Source organism: Anabrus simplex, chromosome 6 (assembly GCF_040414725.1).
Source record: "Anabrus simplex isolate iqAnaSimp1 chromosome 6, ASM4041472v1, whole genome shotgun sequence".
Taxonomy (NCBI): domain Eukaryota; kingdom Metazoa; phylum Arthropoda; class Insecta; order Orthoptera; family Tettigoniidae; genus Anabrus; species Anabrus simplex.
This window is the reverse complement of record NC_090270.1, coordinates 161,415,388-161,436,067: the sequence shown is the minus strand read 5'-3', so window position 1 is coordinate 161,436,067 and position 20,680 is coordinate 161,415,388. Positions and strand designations below refer to the sequence as shown.

Here is a 20,680-nt window from a genome sequence, read left to right as displayed (position 1 = left end):
GGGCCCAGGCATTTATGCAGTAATAGGTTAGAATGCAAACTTACTGAAGCGAGTAACAAGTAGAGTCTAAGGGTTCTAATGGGCCAAACCCCTATGTGTATGCAAAACTCACAACACTACCGTCGTGCAGGTAGACCCTACTTGTTACTCGCTTCAGTAAGTTTGCATTCTAACCTATTACTGCATAAACATCCGGGCCCTACTTATAATACAGTGGGTTTTTACTATTCCTTACCACTTTTATTATTATTATTATTATTATTATTATTATTATTATTACTTGTATGTATAGCTATGAAGTGGATTTTAGACAGCTGGGGTAATGCCACCAGGGTATTACCACTCTACAATTTTCACGAAGATATATTTTGTAATGTAACTTTCTAGACGCCTGCCCAGGCACCTATATAAAGAGATGATCTTGATGGTGAAGTTAGTTACTGGAGTTACTGTTAGTTATTGTTCGGAAGTTATTGGTTGACAAGTTATGGTGTAGAAAGGTGATACTTGTAATCGTGTGACATGCGGTAATTGCAGTCTCCATGTTGAAGTGACGTGCTTGACGCAGTCATCTGTTTTCAACTGTATTTCAAAATTGTAACCTCCAAATTGAAGTGTTCGCAGTTGTTTTTAATAATGGTGGCTTTGTTGATATTCTCGAAGTGAAGTGTTTTGATACTGTGAGTAAGGTTGTGTGTGTGTTAATTTGTGAATAGATGGGGCTGTACCTTAATTAAGGCCACGGCTGCTTCCTTCCGACTCCTAGGTCTTTCCTATTGCATCATCGCCATAAGACCCATCTGTGTCAGTGCGACGTAAAGCCACTAGCAAAAAAAAAAAAATTGTGAATATATGTGAATAAAATTAATTGTATCAACTGACAGCATCTCATGTGTGTCTTTGTGGATACATTATTCTCTGTAGAGTTGGTTAACTTGTCAAATAATTCCACATTTAAGTCAGTACCGGTACCACCGTTTCCAGGCCTATACATCCCAAAAACACCATGTTACCTATTATCTTTTGAAATTAACATTACATTCCTGAAAGTGACTCTTTAATCTTTATGTACACTTTTGTCAGGAACCTTAACAGCTAGAGTACCTAAGCAGTATGGAATTAAAACCCCCCATATTTTGCAGTAAATATATTTTGTTTATGAGAGTAGTTTTTAACAGGGTAAGAATTTATTGTAGGTACTAGTTTTATTTAGATACTTCAAAAGAATCATGATTTGTGAAATAATATCTTTTTATTTTATTTTACTTAATGGTGTGGCAAAAATTTGAATTTTCAAGTTTAATTTGTTGTTTTCTTGCATCCATGTTGATAAACAAGGAGATATGGTTAGTAGGTATTATGCATGTATTTTTATGTAGTTGTTAGAAGGTGAACAAAGTTTGGTGGTTTTGGAAAAAATGGTTTTTTTTTATATGAACCTGCACAAAAAGGGCCTTTATTCATGCAAATTTCACATCTTGTGTAATTTGCTGCTCGTGGGTTGGTAGACCACTGTGGTGCGAAGGAATTCTGTGTAAGCAAATGTGAGGGTTACACTGATCCCTCACATTTTTATAATTTGTGATCCATTGTGCGGAAAGGGACCCAGAGTCGGCAATGGAAATTTTACAGCAGAGCTGAACGAAAGTGTCTGTGGTTTAAAAATTACATTTCTATGTTTTGACTCCTTGCATTGCCAATGGGTCTTCTTAACAAAGTTATGTAGCAGTTCAAGTCTCCATCACTCAATGTCATGAAACATTGAACAATTGGTAAGATAATTAGTGAAAGCTATAACTGTGTTTTTCTCAAAATACAGTTTTCTTAATAACAACAGTCAATAATTAATATCTTCTGAAGTATTGCAACCAGAAGCATTAACTTTTTTTATAAAATGCTCAGTATGTTATGCCAATTCTATAACCACAAAAATCTCAAGAATGAAAAATCTGATGAGGTCCTTTTCTGCACAATGGATCACATATGAACAACGGGAAGATTCCCAGAGCCACACAATGTACTTGGAAATAGCAAAAACCACAGTATGATAATGGATTCTGTGCCTACACATAAATGAAGTATATTTGCACAGCATCTGTAATAACACTCCTACAGCACATCTCTGCCACTAAATTGTATGGGCCAGAGCTGATTCATACATAATTCGTATATCAGTAGAGCTTGCCAGATATCTGGAGTTCAGTTATAACTAGGCTCTCTCTGAAACCTGCCACGTTTTCAGGAAATTTGAGTTAATTTCATAGTTCAGCAAACAGCTCATCTCCTTAGTCATAGTAATCAACAACACATTATTAAATTTACTATCCCATATCCTCTCAACAGTATCAAAAATTTTGATTTTTGAAAATCAGTACTATTATTGTTTCTGTTTCTGTACACGGATCTGAGCTTATGGTGTAACGCTAGTGCCAGCACAGCTGAAGAGTGCACTCTTGTCGCAAGTTGTCTGCCTATCAAAGTGAATATTTACAATTTCACTACCTACTGCATTATAAATTTAATTTTTGTTTCCGTATTGAACTGAGATCACAGACATATGATTTTTTAGGTTCAACCTTTTCAATACAAATTACGAGTTATATAAGATATTATTTACAACATTTATTTAAAAATGGTACCGGTTTCGACATTTAAATGTCATCATCAGCCATAAAATACATTAATTACACAATTGAGAAAGGACAAAATAATTAAAATTGACGTTGTGACACTTTAATACATACATATTTTTTACCAATAAAAGATTAATAAAAAATTTTGACATGTTATCGATGTATAAAAGTTTTTTGAAATTCTTATTTACACTGTGTGCTAAATAAAATAGTAATTACTTATAGCAATCACTTGATACACTGTTTTTGTTGATCTGTTTATGTGCTAATGCTCAAATCATCACATCATATTTTCGGTTACATTTGAATCTTTGGCGATAATTTGTCAGTCCGATAAGACACTTGTTATTCAAATGTTGTCAAAGTGAAAACGTGATTTTAGTTGATAACACTTTGTTCATGTAAAGAACTTGTAGAACTATGCCTTAGTATATCTCAATACACACATCTCGAAAGGCTTGTGCTCGTTAAAATTATACGTTAATGTATAAATAAAATTATAAAGTAAGAAACAATTAATGGTAATTGGTTGTCCTTTTGTCTTCTCTTCTGATGTAGTACAGAGCATTTTAAATTTCCATTGTCACCTTTGGGTCCCTTTCTGTGCAACAGGTCACATTTTTTTTCTCAAACATTAGTTCCTTTACACAAGACATATTATGCTACAGAAGAACAATACGGTAAGGGGTCCTAAAAAGAGGCTTTCCAGAATTAACCAGTCTACAGACTGATGACCTAAACAACAACAACAACAACAAAAAAAATGGTCTACAATTATGGTTACCTGGAAGCCAATGACATCACTAGAGTCTGATGTAACCACAAACTTCAGTGCTCCTAAAAAAGTTCCCAATCTTCACTATAATAAATTAAATCACTTATTAAGAAAGCACAACAGTATATCATCATCATCATCATCATCATCATCATCATCATCATCATCATCATCATCATCCTTTCATGTATTAATCCTATAGAAGAACTGTTATGGTCTATACAAAAGATTTGCATTTTCAAGCCATCTCTTCCTGGGGCATCCCAGAGATCTCTTCCCACCGGGGCAGTAGTTTATGACATTACACAACAGTACAAACTGCATGAAATAGTATACCAGTAATTGATTAATTCACTAATGCTCATTAAACATCCTCTAAATCATTCCAAGCAATTTAAAATATGATAATAATAATAAAAATAGTCTACAATTACAATTCCATGAAGGCCGACGATGTCACCAGAATGTGACGTAGCAGATATGTGTAGTACAAAGTCAACTCATACAACGCCAGTGACAGTATATTTTACAACATCGCACTCTTACGTGGACCAGTGTGGAGTGAGGAACCATGTGAGGAGTGCTTTATTAATATAAGTTATAACATTTCAACAATTTTATTGTTGAGAGAGTGGATGCAGGTTTTAACATAAACACTTCTCAGTGTTATGAATCAGTTTATAATTTTATTAAAAAAGTGGGGTTTGATAGAATCTGAAGATGTGCTTTCAAGAATGAAACATGATATTCTGTTTTAATAAGTTGTTTCTTTTCCAGGGATAAATTTTGTTAAATGTTTTCATTTTCAGGTATTGTATTTTCTAAATTTTATTTAATCATTAATTAGCTTTGTCAAACTGAAGAACCTAAGAGTTATAGTTCATCACTGTTAATCTGGAATCATATCTGTTATAATATTATTAGAACTGTCCTGATATGTGATAAATGTCATTATGTGTTCATGTTAGTTTGGAAAACTTGCAGAATTCTTAGAGTTGTTTTGAGCTTTCATTCATTCATTCATTCATTCATTCATTCATTCATTCGTTCGTTTGTTCTTTACCACTAATTATTTGCATCGTTTCTTTGTAGGGCCAGATGTGCTTCAAGAAGTACAAATTGCCCATGAGGAAGAGAGGTAAGTCAGATCAAATGCAAGCTTTTGCTATAAGAATTCTCTTGTGATACCATGTGAAAATGTATTTTTGAAAGTAGAAAAACTATTAGCTTAGTCATTATCAAAATACCATATCCCTAGAGATTTCCAAAGTTACATAGTATTAGGCATTGTCAGAACCAAGAAGGTTGACTGTATACTGTTGACTGATATAAGAACATGAAGGAGCTACAAGAATCCTGTGAAGGATATTTGTTCAATGATTATTTGCTGTGGGCAATTGTATGAGCCATGTTGTCAGGTAACTTCTTTGATATTGATAATGGTTCTCATTCTGGTGGTATATTTTCAGTTGTTTTGTTTTTCTGATCAGTACTTCTGATGATACCTGTAGCGTTGCCGAGAAAATTTGCCTACACGAACTAATAATAATAATAATAATAATAATAATAATAATAATAATAATAATAATAATAATAATAACATGAAAATAAGAAAACAATTATAATAATTGACACTTAAGGTGAATAGGGAAATAGTAAAAATAACACAGTAGCGGTGGTTACACATCAAAACTTGGAAATACGACAGTAGATAATAAATACGCAAAATAAAACCATATGCGAAGGAAAACTTACAGGGCTAATAAACGACAACTAAGGACAGGAGTGTGGAACATGCAAGGGCCCTATTGAGGTCCATGTGAAGGTAGGACATTATGGGGAAGAAAAGGTTTGTAAGAATCACCCTCTAGCTCAAATATATTAAAATTAACAAAAGATACAGATCCGCTAGGTAAACCAAAATAAAGACATAATCTGGATTCTTAAGTAACTTTGAAAACACAAGGCTTGACATCATAAGATTATGCAGAATTCAAAGAATTGAAATTATAGACGACAGAAATCTAAGGTAAACTCAGACACATTGAATTTAAAACATTGAAAATTACATTAAATGAGAAAATACCGAAACACAAAAGGAATTAAATAAAATGAACCCAATAAGAAAACATGGAAATAGCACTTACGAAGGAAAGGGAGGAGTTCCCCAAGGGGAAACCTCAGGGGCGAGTGCTCATGAGGATGGTCAGATGGTAAAGATGCGGCCTAATCACATAATGCATGCGAAGCGGCAGAAGACCGGAAATGGACAAATCACAATCAACCAATGGAATACAATTCCGCTAGATTCCATTTTTTTTTTTGCCAATTGGAAAGGCCGTTATTTTGGCCAATCCAATTGCGTGACCATATATGGTCAATTTAAGATAGTTAGCAATTTCTCAAATATTCCTATTGTGATACCTGTTTCAACAGCAGAAACTGCACATGCAGTATAGGATGCCAGAATTAAAGCACCTTACAATATTTTTCAAACATTACAAAATTACAATTCTTGATATACAGGACACTTAATCACTCTTGCAATGTTAAAAATATTGGAAGTTCATAAGTCCCATTGTTGAGGTTTCCCTAAATTACATTTTTTTAAAATTACAAACTTATTCAAATTAATATTTTCTTCTAGTTACATAACAATTCCTTCAAGTTGCATAAAATTTTAATACAAAAATCACTTCAAAAATAATTCTTGCATCTTGCAATGTTCACTCTGTCCAAAAAAAAAAGAAGGTAAAACCAGCATATTGAGAAACACTATAATCAATGATTTTAAAATAAAGGGTAAATAGTAATTTCCATTTCCGAACTCAAAACACAATTCTTATTTCCAGTTCACCGTCCCACCACCGTCGACAGTTGCCACATTCATTATCATCGTCATCCTCCATCTCCAGTTTCCCAGGTGTGGTGTTCAATCATTCTTCCTATCTTCATATATTTTTTGTTCTTGGGCATCTTCCGGCATGAATCCCTTTTCCTCCCTCTCTGATTTTACTGTCTGTATTCATTGTTTCCTTGTTCTTTTTACCTTTTACTTTGGGGTTGAATTATTTCCTTGTATTCTTTCACTGTCCATTGTCATTACATTTTCATGCTGCTGAAGTCTACTCTTCTTTATAACACTGGCAATAAGAACCTTGTCACCAGCTTCTTTCCTATTCATTCCATTTCTGATCATGTTCCTTCTGGTCTATCGATTCACAGTTCTGGCAAATCTGATTTCTGTTGTTTGAATTCTACTAATTTCTTTGTTTAGTATAGTACAGGTCTCCAAGCCATAGATGGGAGTTGATACAAGATAGATGTAATACATAGTTATTGTGGCTTTCTGGAATATTGTAGTATTTCAAAAGTAGGTTTCCACTTCATTGTTAAAGTTAGATGCTTTCTGATCCTGTTGAAATCTTCCTGGTTGACGATACTATCTTTTGAGATTATACTTCTGAGATATTTAAATGGGAAAACTAATTCTAATTTGGTTCCCTCTAGATACTGAAATCAGTTTCTCTTCTGTTCATAGTCTTTTGTATGGTCTTTGTGTTGCTCACTTCGAGTTTGAATTCTTTAAAATTATTGTTCCGAAAATCCAGTTACTGTACTCCTGTACTTCTGCTTCCATTCTCCCACATCAACACATTATGAGTAAATACCAAAGCATTTGGTTTATTGTCCATTTCCTTGATAGATTTTATGATCCAATCTATTACTGTAATGAACAGGAGTGGTGATAAAAGCACTCCCTTGCAGGACTCCTCTCTTCATCACACCATTCAGATATTCCATTTCCTATCTAAGATGTAGGTATAACAATTCTGGCATCAGTAAAGAATCAGTACTTTGCCAATGAAGAATTTAGGGACCTGAAAACCTTCAAGGCATTCCCAGATCTTATTCCGAAGATTACTGTCATAGGCCATCAAAAGTACCATCACGAGTTTCTTTCCTTGTTCACAGTAATTTTCTGTCGGCATTCTCACTGCAGAAATGAGATCCACAATGCTTTGTCTTTTCTGAAGCTATGTTGTTATTGTTCTTATAAAGATTCAACTATCTCCCCAAGTCTCTTGATCTATTTCAGTTGCTTCCCGGTGTGTGGTAGCAGAGTGATGTCCCTGTATTTTCCACATTTCCTGCTATTTCCATTTCTGAACATTGGAATTTTCTTCTCTTCCCATATAACTGAGAGCACACTGTATGTTCATTTTCAATGTGGTGCTCCATCTCTTTTCATTGTACCTTAGTTGAAGTCTTTGTAACCTGAAGACTTCATGTTTGGAAAGCTAGTCGGTGATGTTTCTACTTCTACCCATATTATGAAAGGGTGGTAGATTTTGTGGTTTGCACCTATTTTGCAGTCGACGGTAGAGCAGTCAGACTTTTCATTTAATAACATGCTGAAGTAGGTATTGCTTAGTCTCTGAGCTGTCTAATTGCACTTGGCTTGATTACACAAATAAAATAAATAATAATAATAAAAAATGAAATTTTAAACACCGTAAAAGAAACCTTAAGGTTCAACAAAAGCATTGCAGCACAAAACATAAACAACATTTTAGGAAACATGACAACTACAGAATGGATGTGGAAAGCAGCATGGAACCTTGAGAAAACATAGAGTGTAATTTCCCTTGGATTACACACATTTATTTTAAGAAAAAGGAAACAAATCAAAACTCAAAACAGAAAGATCTTTACAAATGCAAATTAAAGGTTGTTAAGCATGCCTGTAGACATGCACATTATGGTTTTTTTTTTTTTTTTTTTTTTTGCTAGGGGCTTTACGTCGCACCGACACAGATAGGTCTTATGGCGACGATGGGATAGGAAAGGCCTAGGAGTTGGAAGGAAGCGGCTGTGGCCTTAATTTGCCTGGTGTGAAAATGGGAAACCACGGAAAACCATCTTCAGGGCTGCCGATAGTGGGATTCGAACCTACTATCTCCCGGATGCAAGCTCACAGCCGCGCGCCTCTACGCGCACGGCCAACTCGCCCGGTCACATTATGTTAAAAGAAATGTAATCACTTAATTTGAATTGAAAGAAAATTATCAAATGATACATGATGAATAAAAAGGGGGCTACCCCAATCAACACAAAAGTAGAAATAAGACCAAACACAGAGGTATAGAAAACTTGCATCACTACCTAAGATACTTCAGGTAATGTGCATAGATTTTAAGTGCTTATGTAAGGTGACACAGAAATATGGGGAGGCAAATCTGAGGGATAATTATGTTATAAGTTACGAATTTAAGATAAAGGTTATTGCCTCCAAAACAAAAGGTAGAAGATCTAGCTGGATGTGTGATAATATATCTGGAGGTTGTCCGCATATATGTGATAGTTACAATATTTCAGTTGAGATGCTATGTCGTTTATGTATTGTGCCCGTTGCATTTTCGGACATGTTCCAAAATGGCGTCCAGGAAAGATATAGACCACTCAGGCCAAGATAGTATACAAGAAAGTCTTGACATGTGAATACAATAGGAGGCCGTGATTAACTTGGAACAACTACCTTTAAAAGGCGGTGCAGAACAGAGCAATGTCAGGGGAATTGTTTCAAGAAAACAAGTAAAATAATATATTATTAAAAAGATATACTTGAAAAACTGAACTCGAGAGGAAGCAAATTGCTGTTGCTGCATCGAAGAAGAGAAATAGTCAAGATTACGGCGTAAGTTTTGAAGAATAGCTGTTATAAATTAAGAGAAGACAGCAAGATACTTGCAGAAACACTGTGAAAAATATAGACACAGCGTGATATATGAGAATTTATTTAAATACGTACACTGATGGACCCGAGGCAAAAGATTAGCGATACATCGGAACTTATTAATTGGAAGTCGTAAAAAAAGAGAAGGATAGGAAAGGAACACTCCGTCAGAAAAAGAATTGAGGAAGGAATTACATTTTCAGATAACAAATAATTTTAAAATTGAAGATTTTTATAAGATGAGACTGAAGATCATATGCAGATATAGAGAATTGGTTAACTAGAATGCAAGAGAAGACTAATAGAATATTTCAAAAAGAAATATTATTCTAAGAAAATCTTAAAATGAACATTTACTTGTCGACATTATTTGATTATATTGGCAGCTATTCCAAGAAGAAGATGACTTGCTAAACATCCAGATGGACCAAACTGGAGGGAGATATGATCCAACCAGCTAAAATGAGATGAGGAATCCAGCCGAACCTCGGACTATGGCCAATGGACTAGCAATGTGACTAGGAGGAGGAGAGCAACTGACAGCTGATATGATGAAAGATGAGCTAAGTGTTTGCCATAAGTATTATAATTCTTAGTTTAGCTAGGCATATGCATTAGAATAAAGTATTCTAAGTGTGAAATATTTTAAGAGTGTAAGTGAAACAGTGAAGTGAAGTATGTTACATGTAATCTGCTAACACTATATTAAGTTAGTGTATAATTAGATTCATATCTCGTGGAGTATGGCTATGCAAAAAATAAGCGAATTACCAAGGTAATTGAAAATACGAGTAGGAAGAAAAGATATCGAACAGCCTTTTTTTTTTTTTTTTTTTTTTTTTTGCTAGTTGCTTTACGTCGCACCGACACAGGTAGGTCTTATGGCGACTATGGGACAGGGAAGGGCTAGGAGTGGGAAGGAAGCATCCATAGCCTTAATTAAGGTACAGCCCCAACATTTGCCTGGTGTGAAAATAGGAAACCACGGAAAACCATTTCAGGGCTGTCAACAGTGGGATTCGAACCTACTATCTCCCGAATACTGGATACTGGCCGCACTTAAACGACTGCAGCTATCAAGCTCGGTATCAAACAGCTGAATACAAAGATAATCGTATGGTGAATAATATCTATGGATCTCGCGAAACCATTCAGTCAACGATTACGTCACAGGTGGATCGCATGAGAGGAAGTGAAAGATATAGTCGAATTATTCCTTGCAAAGTAATGTTGTTAAATACACGAATGAAACTATTTAAGGTTAAACATCGTAGTATTGGAAGATAATTCATCTATTTAAAGGAGTATTACGTAAATAAGAATGGTACGTCTTTGTAATTGCATTTATTATGAAAGAAATTATGAATGATGAAAAAAGGGTATTGAGAAAGATGAAATGGAATTGATTGAAGGTTTTATAGTGAAGAAAGAAGATATATGAATTAATTTGTGTATGATAATGTGGGTTTCAGTGATTATATGATGTATATATGGATGGTAGATGCTGAAATTTGTATATATTGGATCAGTTAGATGATGCAAGCACAAGGAAAGAGATACACCGTGGGAGTGACACAAAGTAAGATATGAATGGTGGATATTTACGTATAGTTGAGATTAGAGAGTTAATGTAACATCAAATACAGCTGTTTATATTAAAATATTTGTGTCTTATGATGTATTCTCGTAAAATATGTGAGGTGAAAGATGTGTTAAGCCAATATAGATATTAGAAGCGATGCATATAAATAGAACCGAGATATCATAACGTAAATACTTATGGAATTACTTGCACATATGATATATTAAATATAAGCCTCGTGAGTGGGTGCATATTGAGCCGTTTAGCAGTAAATTAAGAATTATTTAGATAGAATAGTGAGATAGATTATTTTATATTTTGAGTGTTGACTTATAATTCATGTAGTAATTTTAAATGAGAAGCTAGTAAATTAGGAGCTGAGATTTAAAAGGCAACAGGGATGGAAACCTTAGCCCGTCAGTCATCATAATACATTTCTTCGCCAGAGAAACGAATTCAAACAGCAAAAATTTAGATTTTATCAATTGTGAGGAGATATTCCATTTTAAAATACAAAGTGATTATGGCACAATGATTGATTTGAATTGTTTAATTTTCTCGCAAGCTAATTAATTACTTATGTAATAATTGAATGATTTATTTAATTTTCAAACATGATTATGAATGATGAAGCTTAAGTTCATTTCAGAAGTAGTGAATTTATTTTATTATTTTATTTTGTTAGTAAGCCAGCCCTCACTGAAATGTAAAATATTATGAATTATTATTGATTTTAATCATCGATTATGAAAGTTCTTAGTAATACAAGTTCTCAATTCTTTAATTTTTGCTTAATTTAATAAATGTGTTTTCTCATTATTTTCTTATAAAGAGAGTGATAATTTGTAGCAGTTGAGAGTAGATAGACTTAGTTTCTAAGGTGTTTATCATACGATTTGCATCGGAGTTAAGCAGTCAATGATGGATTTACTCTTGAATGCGATAGGATGGAGACGTTCATCAGTGATTATCACGTGCAGTCCCTACCTTTTTCTCTGATTTGTCCGCCTCTGTAGCGTAACAGTCAGTGTGATTAGTTGCCGTCCTCGGGGGCCTGGGTTCGATTCCCGGTACTTCCAGAAATTTAAGAATGGCAGGAGGGCTGGTATGTGATTGAAATGGTACATGCAGCTCACCTCCAATGGGGGTGTTCCTGAAAAGAGCTGCACCACCTCGGGATGAGGACATGAGTTTACTTTCTTCTCTGAATTCATGTTAATCCTAGCCAAGAAGAAAAATTAGATATTTTTCTTATGTGAAGAAATACCCTGAGATTACATCTGGCTGTCAGGATATTGTAGCTGTGTCGTACCTGAACGCGGGAAGGGCTCAGTATAAAATAAAAATGCAATGGTCCAAGTACATAGCCTTGGGCTAATCCTGCATGTTTCATTGCCGATTGAGAAGTCTTATTTTTTATAACGACTCGTTGTCTGCAGTTTGTGAGGTAAGAGCTAAAGAGTTGTAAAGCAGTCTGATTTAGATGAAGGGATTTTAATTTGGTTAGCAATATGTCTAAGTTAACAGCGTCGAATGCACTGCTAAATTCAAGAAGAGTAAGTATTGTGACCTTCTGTTCACTCATTGCGTATCTAATGTCATCTGTAACTTTAATAGGGCAGTGGTCGTGCTGTGTCCCTTTTTAAAGCCTGACTGTAATGGGTCAAACAAGGAATATTTGTTAAAGTACCCCGATGGATTATCTGTTTGAAGGGTTTGGATAGAGATGAAAGTATACACACAGGTCGATAGTCTGATAGGGAAATAGCTGGAGATATTTTTGGTACCGGATTTATGATTGCATCTTTCCATATCCTTGGATGTGTTCCAGAACAAAGGCAGAAATTATATATGTGAATAATTACTGGGCAAATAATATCTATAATGCATTTAATGATGATGATGGGGAGATCATCAACTCCAGTGGCATTTGACTTGACCGAAAGCAGTTCACGCTTCACCTCAGTTTCATTAACAGTAAGGAATTTAAACATTGGTCTATTTGGTGGCGGTTTAGTCAGTAATGTGTTAATCGTATGAGTTATAATCTGTGGTTGGTACTTAATTTTAATGTCAGAGAAGTGTTTATTTAAGTCGTCAAGTGATATATCTGGGTTACAATGGTTAGGTTAAAGTTTCCCTATTCCCATAGAGCGAAGCTCTCGCCATGTGCTTCGTGCATTCATATTATTATTGGCTAGCTGTTGGTAGTGAGAAAATTTATTTTGGATCAATACTTTAATTTTGTTGCGCAGAGACCGATAATGTTCAAGAACATCAGGAGAGTTGGTTCGTCTATATAGCCGATGTAATGAATCTCGATGCGACATCATGCGTTTGACGTCATCAGTTAGCCATGGTGAGGGAGGTCTAGATACTTTAACTCTACGTTTCGGAGCATGCTCATTGAGGAGACCAAGTAAGAGGGAATTGAACTTTTGTAGTTTCATATCAATATCATCTATGTTAATTATGTCCTCCCAAGGAGAATTAGAAGTATCCACTCTAAAGTCATTCATATTTGTATGTTTAATGTCCCTATAAGTGATATATTTCGTTTTATATTTTGGTACTTTAAGAGAATATGACAGGTATATCAAGTCATGCTTAGAAATGCATGGAACAGGAATCTGACCATGAAGCAAAATTTTATGAGGGTTATTCGTAACCATTAAATCAAGAAGGGTATGAGATGAGGAGGTGGTTTCGATACTGTGGTTAGTCAGTTGTACTGGTAATACTGTCATGTTACATGACTGGAATATGTTTAGCAATTGCTTCGTTTCTCTTGTCTGCTGTAATATGTCAGTATTGAAGTCTCCGAATATTAATACGTGTTCATAAATCGATAATAGTCGATGTAGAATGTCTTCAAAGTCAGTCATATGCCCTACTCTGGGGGGCCTGTAGACGACACCAATTAATACCTTCACTGGGGAAATAATTGCCTCCGCGAACATGAACTCGGGTCTCGGCTCAGCAGAGTGGCCAGAAGTGTAAACTATTTTACAACGGATATCGTCTCTACAGTATAAAGCTACTCCTCCTCCTCTCCTGTCATCTCTGTCATGCCTGTATAGATGATATCTGTTTATATCTACCATGCTACTAGGAATGGATTTCTTGAACCACGTTTCACTCACTCCATCAATATGCATTTTTCTGTCTTGAAGTAGAGCTTTAAGCTTGTCAGTATGGGCTGGGACAGACTGTGCATTTGTGTGAATGCAGTTCAAAGAATGGGGTTTAGTCACAAATATTTTCTCTAGCATATTACCAAGCGATGGGAGGGAAGAGCGCAAGTGCTGGGAGGCTGGGAAAGGGGAAGGAGCAGGCCCGCTGTCTACCTGAAGGTCATTGCCACACTTAGGGGTAGGCATAACAGTACTCTATAATAAAGGAATTACCCAGGAGAGAATACATATGTCTTACCTCCATATCTCAATAGATGCATGCCAACTTATACTTGCACTCAGAAAAACAAACACACAAACACACACACACTCTCTCTCTCTCTCAACTAAGGCACACACACTATAATATAAACCTATCCTAAGATTACTACTACGGTATAATACAGCCATTGTGGTCTAATCAGATCATCTCTGCACCAAGCCTTTGTAGAACAGAATCTAGTTCAGCAGGTGTATTTATAAAATACTTTTTGCCGCCACTGTCCATTAAAATAATACATCCATCTTGTGACCAAGCTCGCCTGTCTACACATTCCCTGGTTTTGTGAAGCATCTCCTTCCTCATCTGAGTAAGAAACTCAGTTATTAACAACTGAGTACCCTTTAAAGCCCGTTTAGCATGCCACACTGCTTCTCGCTCATGGTACCTAACAAATTTTACTATTATGGGTCTCTTCCCATTAGACACTGCATCTGCCACTGTCCTCTTACGACCTCCAAGCCTGTGGCACCTGTCATTGCTGGCCATTGTCAGTTCAATGTTCAGTTTCTCCTTCACAGTGTTTAGTACCTTTACAGCTGTATCCTCATTAGGGCACTCATTGACAACGTGAAGAGGAAGACAATTCCTCCTCGAGTATTGCTCCTGAGCATCCAGTATTTCATCTTGCTTGTTAGCTCTCAGCTGAAGTGCCAAGAGTTCTTGCTTGATGGATTCAATCTCAGCACTTATAGATGCCTGAAATTCACAGAAGTCCGAGTGCAGAGCATCCAGTTGTTCCGTGCAGTTGGTGTCCCTGCCTGCAGCCATGGTCGCTTGTTCCAGTCGTTTCTATAACTCGTTCATTTGTTCGTCAAATGAAGATACCTTGGATTGTACTGCCTTTAGAGTCATGATGTTAACTCAAGGCAGTGACGTTACACTTACTCAGCAGTTACTATCACTTGCAATAACTAATTGTTAGTTTACATGAGGATACGGCTGGTGTTCAGCGGAGCGACTTCACAAGTAAACTGCACTATGCGCCATCTTGTTTAATGATCTTCCTCCCCTGACCTAGCCACCTGCTTGCTGTCCTTACACGTGATCTTCTGCCTTCTATTTTGCCTTCTATGACAGACTTGTCCAGGTTGTCTCCATCCCTCCTTAAGATATGTCCAAGGAACTGAAGTATTCTTTCACTGACATGTGTAAAAAGACATTTCACTATCTTCATTTCTTTAATAATGGACTTATTTTTTCTCCTTTTGGTCCAAGCTACATGTAGCATTCTATGCCAACACCACATCTCAAAGACATCGATGTGGTCTTTGTCCTTAGCCCTGACAGTCCATGTCTCACAACCGTTTGAGAACACAGAAAATACTAGTGCTTCAACCAATCGAATCTTCATGATTTTGGATATTGCCCAGTTCTGCCAGATCTTAGTTTACTAATGACTACACGTCCCACGATAATACGCCTGTTCATCTCTTTCTCACAATTTCTTGTGTCACTTATACATGACCCAAGGTATACAAGGTCATTAACCAACTCCAGTCCCTTTAATTGACCTGTGAGGTGCACTTGATTTCCGCGATCAATGATCATGAGTTTGGTCTTCTTCAAATTGATTTCTAATCCGTAAATGAGACTTGCATCCTTTACTCTTGCAAGTAAATCTGCAGTGCTCATCTTCACTACTGGTAAGGAGTGTGGCCAAACAAAGCCAAACACAGTGTATGTTAATGGGTTCTTTCAGGTGCAGTGAGTGGTGAGAAATAAATAGCCAGGCCTGCCATAGGGTGTTACATAGTTGCTTCCCCCATTTTACTGCATCGTAACTACAGTGGACTCTCAGTAATTCACAGTAATTAATGCATGACCTTCTTAAAATTACCAAAAGCTGCTAATTATCCATGGTTTTTCTTTTAAGCCTAGTAAAAATGAAGTCATTGGTTAAAATAGTGAAATTTATGAACAAATGAAACAGTAATGATAACATATTGCAATACACAATAGAGGAAAATAAATATACAACAAAAGTACATGAGCTTTACAAAATGCATGTGGATTATGTCAACAATAACTATTATTTTCAGTTTTCACTTACAGTTAACCTTTTATTTTTCATTTTACGACTGCTGTTTGCACATCCATCCTTCGCAGCTAAGTTTAGAAGCGGTCAGCGACCTTGGGGCATAAGGTAGGGAGGCTAGGCTCCGAATGAAAATGCATTCTTCTCATATTATCCTAGCTTCAAAGATGAGGAAATTTGTGCTATAACACTTGTGACAACATGTTCTAATGTTTCTAAGATGGCAGAATTCTTGTTGCCGTATGAAAGTAGGCGTACTGTAACACTGAAGAAAAAACTTGTCTCCATACATTGTATTGCAATAAAATTCCTGTAAATGATGCAGAGATATTATTTTACTACATGTGATGATTAGTTGCTATAAAAACAAACACCTGTTCGAGATCTGCGAATTAACCACAAAGTGAATTATCTGCACACGAATTACCAGGAGCCCACTGTACCTAAAACCACACACGCTTATATATTTCTTGTCATAATAATGCTGCGCACAGTATAAATTGATATAGTTCCTTCTCTGATTCCTTCCTCTGTTCTTACCAAATTACCATAATCTGTTTCCAATGCATATCTCTCAATCATTTAATTATTCATCAATAATCTGCATTGAGGGCTGTCGCCCAGGTGGGAGATTTCCTGTCAGTTGTTTACCTAGCTTTTTTCTCAAACATTTTCAAAGAACTTGGGAAAATTATCAATCATTTCCCTGAATAATATATTCCAATCCCTTACTCTCATCCTATAAATGAATATTGCCCAAATTTTGCCTCTTGAATTTCAAATTTATATTCATATCGGTTCACAATTATAAGGGTTGGATGTCTTCACCTAATCAATACTATGCACATTCACAAAGATATATTTTTGTAACAATGCTCCTTTCACAAGTTAAATTCAATGCATTCAGTACGTTTAAAGATTTTTCCCACCTGACTAAATTGTCCACTGATCCAAGTAGTACATGTCTCCCTCAGCCATGTCAATAGACATGTACAGTAAATTCTAATTAGTTACTCATCAGTGAAATAATTTGCTTCTACTCACACTGCTTTTCATAATTGCATCGCTTAAATGACATTATCTTAAGAGAAAAATCAGGAAGCATTGTAATATGTAAGGACAATGTTTTACTTTTAGAATTATTATTTGACAGAAATTCTAGTTTTTAATGTGTTTTTCATCATTTTTAGGTGTATTGTTCCATTGTTCATGTATATTTTTATTACTTGTTAACTCAATTCCTAACAAGGGACTAAAACATCACAATAAGCCTCATATTAACTTTGCAATAATCAGTTGATCAATATCAACATCATGTGAATCCAGCGTATATATGCATGATTTATTGCTTTCAACTCCTATGACAACATAAACTCGGGACATGTAAGTGTTTCAACTTTGTACTCTGGTGTGTGCTTCTGATATTTTGATATTGTTTTAATTATGGTATTATGTTATGTGGGAGTGTGACCTGACAATATAGAGGTCAGAATTAGTCCTATCAATGAATAAAAATAATATAATTACATAATTTAAATGAATTTGTCATTGGTTCCACCCATGCCACATACCTCTCATCCATCTTTTATATCCAATCTCCTTTAGTCAACTCTTGTTGTCATTTGAATCTGATAGCAGCAACTTGCAGGTTGTAGGGAGTCTTGTTTTCACACTTTTCTACCTATTCTTCTTGTGTGCCAATGCCTTTAAACTACAAGATGTCAGAACATTTCACCTCTCATTAATGTTAAGGGAGCTGGTATTCCCGTATTTTCTAAAACAAATCAATATATAAGTTGAAAAATAGTATGTTCCACCTAGTCAATACATTCAAGGTGGAACAATAATACTTGTTTTTCAACTTATATAACAGAATCATCAATACAGATCCATAATGAAATTTATTGCATTAAGTCAATAGTCTTGATCACAGTAGTACTAATTTAGCTGACTTCTTCTTTTTTTTTTTTTTAACAGGGAAGCCACACTAGTGGAAGAAGCAAGTGCTCTGGATGAACCGTTATGTGAGTAAACTGGATTTCATTTTTAGATATATTTGTATTGCAGATTGCAGAGCAGTAGAGTAATAAAGACGAGAGTAGTTTGAAAATATACAGAAGAACAGCTGAATCAAAAATGATGGAACCAACTACTGTAGAGGGAAGATTATTCTAGACATTCCCCCTCCATGGCACTACAGCCCTTGAAGGGCCTTGGCCTACCAAGCAACCGCTGCTCAGCCCGAAGGCCTGCAGATTATGAGGTGTCATGTGGTCAGCACAACGAATCCTCTCGGCCATTATTCTTGGCTTTCTAGACCGGGGCAGCTATCTCACCATCAGATAGCTCCTCAATTCTAATCACGTAGGCTGAGTGGACCTCGAAGAGCTTCTGTTCATTCCTTACGCGTGACTCTGACAGACTAGTAATCAAGTTATGAGGTTATTTCTATTGTATTTACGACATTACACAATAACTTGCATACTGTACTCCTAGAGCAGTCAAAGAAATTCCAAATCCAAATTTATTAAGTTGGAGGCAATTCAAAATAATCTTCTTCTTCTTCTTCTGGTTTATCTGATCCTGACATTGGCTACCATTTGGCTATCACAGCTTTGTTGTGTTTGTTGCGCATCCCATATCCTAGGTATTCTACGAGGGCGATTCAAAAAGTAAGTTGCACTTCCAAGTTATGGCCATTTATGAAACCACCTACACAAAGGCAACACAGCTATGACAACATACAACGTTTTTCACTTTTCCACATAGTCCCCAAGAGACTGTTAACATTTCTCAGACCGGGCAAGTTGGCCATGAGTTATTAATTGTTATTCATTAATTAAATATTTTGATTTAACCTTTAATTTGGTGGTTTCTTTTGGTATACTTAGTCACATTGACCTGGCAACTAGTTAAGTGTAAATTTTAAGATCCTGATCTCTTTATCTTTAATTAATTTCTGGCCCCTTGCACATTTTATGTTTGTAACTTACAAGTACTACACCCAAGGTAATTAACTTTATGATGCTTTGTTGTTGTTTTTGGTTGTTTTGACATTGTCCATTATCTGTGTCCTTGGGCCATTGCAAATACCACACCAACCTTCCTATCGGACGTGTCAGCAGTTACTACAGTTTGCTCTGCATTGGCCACGGTCACAAAACACAGCGTGTTCTTGCAGCGAGCTAGTGTAACTTTTTTGATTTGCCCTCATAGCTTCCTGGTTTTTATTGTTCTTATGAGCTCAGGTTTATAACTCATTGTTTAATGTACATCTTTGTTCTTGACATTGTCCATCCACCCACCCACAAGATATTTCAAAATTTGCCAGTAGATCCACATCTTGAAAGGACTGGAGTTCCCTTTCTGTTGACATGATCCAAGTTTCTGCACCATGCCGAAGGGTAAGGACAACGTAGCACTTCACAATCCTGCTTTTTAGTTTAAGGCTGAGATCTCAACCATATAGAAGTCATCTCATGTTCATGAGGGTGTTTCTTTTTATTTGGCTTTTATTTTGATTGAAGTGACCCTGCTTTCATCAATGTTACACCCAAGATAAACCTAGATTTTTACTATCTTGATCTATTGGTTGTCTACCATTAGCATTTCTGATGGTGTAAGTTTGTTACTCATCATCATCATCATCATTTCTTCGCTCCAGCAAGCCGGGTGCAGTTGTGTACGAACCTCCTCCAGTTTGTTCTATCCATCCACAGATGCTGCTCATATATGCGACACCAGTTCATATCTCTAATTTCAAGGTCCTTCACTATCTGTTTTTCCCAAACATCACAAGGTCTTCCTCTTGGTCTCTTCCCAGGAACAATGTGGTCAAAGTATGTTCGAAGAGTCCTGTGAGGGTTCATTCTTTTCATGTGACCATACCATTGCAATCTCTTCACTTCTTACTATGACCTTATATAGGGGCAAATCGAAAACTAATGCACATCATTTCCTTTTATGAAATATTTAATGAGTAAAATTTAAAAAAATGTACAAAAATCTGCTGGTTTTACTTATTTCTCAAAAATTAATCTGCATTTAGAGCAGTCACCCAGGTGGCAGATTTCCTGTCTGTTGTCTTCGTAGCCTTTTTCTTAAAGGGTTGCAAAGAATTTGGAAATTTATTGAACCTCTCCCTTGGTAAATTATTCCAATCCTTAACTCTCCTATGTATAAACGAATATTTGCCCCAATTTGTTCTCTTGAATTCCAGCTTTCGTTATCATCTTATAGTGATCTTTCCTACTTTCAAAAACCCCACTGAAACTTATTCGTCTACCAATATCATTGCAAGTTATTATCCTTATGATTTTTTCCATATTGAAAGTTATTCATATAAGAAGTAACTAAGTTATTTTTACTGTTCCACCTATTCAATACCACACACTGTTCTGTGGTTACACTTAAAAACAGCTATATAGATTATTGGTGCATTTTGCCCTTATTAGAGTGCATC

General features: G+C 35.8%; 1 long non-coding RNA gene across 1 annotated transcript in view; it reads left to right on the top strand.

Annotated features, from left to right (window-relative positions):
• LOC137501168 (uncharacterized) overlaps nucleotides 1-18,230 on the top strand; it is a 35,518-nt gene extending 17,288 nt beyond the window's left edge. The window contains exons 3-4 of the long non-coding RNA XR_011018392.1: nucleotides 4,501-4,546; nucleotides 18,196-18,230. This is a non-coding gene — a long non-coding RNA (uncharacterized lncRNA). The remainder of the gene's footprint in view (nucleotides 1-4,500; nucleotides 4,547-18,195) is intronic.
• The last annotated feature ends 2,450 nt before the right edge of the window (nucleotides 18,231-20,680 follow it).